Here is a 3,760-nt window from a genome sequence, read left to right as displayed (position 1 = left end):
GATGACCCCAACAGACTCATAAGTGAAGTGTTGCCTCACTTGGAAGGACTGTTTGGGGCCCTGAATGGTGGCAAGAGAGGAGGTGTAGGGACAGGTATAGCACTTACGCTTACAGGGATAAGTACTGGGTGAGAGATCCGTGGGGAGGGATGTGTGGACCAGGGAGTTGCGGAGGGACCGACCCCTGTGAAAAGCGGAGAGGGGTGGAGAGGGAAAGATGTGCTTAGTGGTGGGGTCCTGTTGAAGGTGGCAGAAGTTGCGGAGGATAATGTGCTGGATCCGGAGGCTGGTGGGGTGGTAGGTGAGGACAAGGGGAACTCTGTCCCTGTTGTGGTGGCGGGAGGATGGGGTGAGAGCCGAAGTGTAGGAAATGGAGGAGATGCAGTGAGGGCGTCATTGATGACAGCAGAAGGGAAACCACGATCCTTAAAGAAAGAGGACATTTGAGATGTCCTGGAACGGAAAGCCTCATCCTGGGAGCAGATGCAGCGGAGACGGAGGAACTGGGAATAGGGAATGGCATTTTTGCGTGTGGCGGGGTGGGAAGAGGTATAGTTGAGGTAGTTATGAGAGTCAGTGGGCTTGTAGAAGATGTCAGTGGACAGTCTGTCTCCAGAGATGGAGGCCGAGAGATCGAGAAAGGGGAGAGAAGTGTCCGAGATAGACCAAGTGAACTTGAGGGTTGGGTGGAAGTTAGAAGTAAAGTCGATGAAATTGATGAGCTCAGAATGGGTGCAGGAAGCAGTACCAATGTAGTCGTCAATGTACCGAAGGAAAAGTTGGGGAGCAGTACCAGAATAGGTTTGGAGCACAGATTGAGTATGTACATTGATGGTAGCAATGAGAAGAGGGCAAGTCCTGGGTGATGGGGGTCCTTAATGATGGATGTTGCCTTGTTGAGGCATCGCTCCTTGAAGATGTCCCTGAGTTCAGTGAGGGGAAGTTGGGACACCACAAGCCAGTTCTCATTGGTAAGGTGGAAAGAATACGTGGTTCCATTTTCCTGGGTTTTAACATATCAAATGATCTACCCTGGGCCCAGCACATAGATGCAACCACGAAGAATGCACGCCAGCTCCTCTACCTTCGTAGAAGTTTAAGGAAATTTGGCTCATCACCAAATACTCCAGCAAACTTCAACAGCTGCAGTGTTGCAAGTATTCTGACTGCTGGCATCACGGCGTTTTCAACACACGGGAACACGAGACGCTGCAAGCAATGGTGGATGCAGCCCAGTCCATCATGGGCACAAGCTTTCCATGGCACTGGCAACACCTACAGGGGGCACTGCCTCTAGGAGGCAGCATCCATCATCAAGGATTCCCACCACTCGCACATGCCCATTCCCCGCAGCTACCATCGCGCAGGAGGTACAGAAGCCTGAGGTTCCACACCAGCAGGTTCTGGGACAACTGATTTCCCATAACCATCAGGTTCTTGAATTCACCTGCGCAGTCCAAACTCTACCTCAATAACAGGCCACCCCTTCCACTACCATAGCATTCTCATTGTGTTCTTGAAGGATTTAAAGTTCAGTTTTATTTGTCACTTGTACATTGAAACGTGCAGGGCTCGTGTGAGAAGCCAGGAAGGGGCAATAAGGTGCAGGAGGTAAAGGGCTGAAGAAGGAGAAATCTGATGGAAGAGGACAGTGGACCACAGGAGAAAGGGAAATTACCTCCCTGCTTCTCATAAGGCTAAGGAGGTGATTGTGGACTTCAGGAAGGTGGAGGCTAACTATTCCTCACTGCATATGAACGTGCAAATTTAGGAGCACCAAGTTTATGATGACCACACTTGGTCCCCAACACCACCTCTTTAGTCAAGAAAGCACAGGAGCATCTCCATTCCCTGAGGAGATTGGGGTGAGTGAGGCTCTCCCCCCCCCCCCCCATTCTGATCAATTTTTACAGGAGCACCATTGAGAGCATCTTGACCAGCTGCATCACCATCTAGTATACAAAATGCAAGGTATCTGAGCACAAGACCCTACAAAGGAATGTGGCCACCGGGAGATCCCGCTTTTCTGGCTGACGGAGCGCAGGTGCTCGGCAAAGCCATCTCCCAATCTACGTTGGGTCACACTGATATACAGGAGGCCACAGTGGGAACATTAGAAACAGTAGATGACCCCAGCAGACTCACAGGTGAAGTGTCACCTCACCTGGAAGGACAGTTTGGGGCCAAAATAAATGGGATCTCCCAATGGCCACCCATTTCAATTCTACTTCCCATTCCCACTCCAACTCCAACATGTTGGTCCATGGCCTCCCCTGGATAGAGCTCTTAAAGATAGCGGAATCAAAGGTTATGGGGATAAGGCAGGAACTGGATATTGATTGTGGATGATCAGCCATGATCACAGTGAATGGCGGTACTGGCTCGAAGGGCCGAATGGCCGACTTCTGCACCTATTGTCTACTGTCACGACGAGGCCCACTCAGGTTGGAGGAGCAATACCTTACATTCTGTCTGGGTAGTCTCCAATCTGGTGGCATGAACATTAATGCCCCCCTCCCTTCACCATTCCCATTTCCCTCTCTCACTTTATCTCCGTCCCTGCCCACCACCTCCCTCTTGTGCCCCTCCCTTTCCCTTTCTTCAATGGTCTTCTACCCTCCCTTATCAGATTCCCCATGCTCCAGCCCCTTATCTGTTTCACCAATCAACTTCCCAGCTCTTTACTTCACCCCCCCGTTTCACCTTCACCTACCACCCTGAACTTCTTGCTCCCCTCCCCCTACCTTCTTATCTGACTTCTCATCCTTTTTCCCCAGTCCTGATGAAGGGTCTCGACCCAAGAAGTCGACTGTTGACTCTTTTCCATCCATACAGCCTGCCCTGCTGAGTTCCTCCAGTATTTTGTGTGTGTTGCTTGGATTTCCAGCATCTGCAAATTTCCTCAGATTTATTATTTGTGATAAAACAACTTTGCGTTATGTGTGTGTCTGTGTGGGGCCTAGAGAAACGTTGTTTTGTTTGGTGGTATACTCATACTGGCCTGAACTTAAACTATTCCTTTTCAACACCCTCCTTCCCCCTCACTAGGTCTCCACTATCACCTGCCAGCTTGTAGTTCTTCTCCTACCCCACCTTACTCTGGTTTCTCCCCGCTTCCTTCCCAGTCTTCCTTCCGAGACAAGGGTCTCGGCCCGAAACGTCGACTGTTTCCACAGACGCTGCTTGACCCACTTCGCGTGCGTTGATCAGGATTTCCAGCATCTACAGCAACCCTGCTGTTTATATTCTTTTATCTTTACCCGTTCGGTTCTTCTTTCTTCTCCACCCCTCCCCAGTTCCCCCGCCGCTCCCTCTCCGCGGTGCATGGGGGCCCGGGATGCTCCCTCTCCGCGGTGCATGGGCTCCCTCCCGGGACGCTCCCTCTTCCTTGCGAGTACACTGAGGCGCTGGCGGCGATTGACAAGAGGCTCAACCAATTGGAACGCGCAACGATGATGGCTGGGTTAAAGCCCCGCCCTATACACTTAACGACAGAGAGCAGAAATCTCCGCCCCGGAACCATAGCGTGACCAATAGGAGCGGGAGGCGGGAAGGGCAATAAGCCCAGCCCCTGAACCACAAGATGCCCAATGGGAGCGAGAGGCGGGAAGGGTTATGACCCGCCTCAGAATCACTGGGTGACAAATCGGAACGTGCGGCGGTGGAATTGCCCCCGCCCCAGATGCGTAGGATGACCAATAGAAACACAGATCTGGGAGAGAACCCCGCCTCGCAGCCTCTGGACAGCCAATCACCAAAC

Source organism: Mobula birostris, chromosome 14 (assembly GCF_030028105.1).
Source record: "Mobula birostris isolate sMobBir1 chromosome 14, sMobBir1.hap1, whole genome shotgun sequence".
NCBI classification, from domain to species: domain Eukaryota; kingdom Metazoa; phylum Chordata; class Chondrichthyes; order Myliobatiformes; family Myliobatidae; genus Mobula; species Mobula birostris.
Note: the sequence above shows the minus strand (reverse complement) of the source record.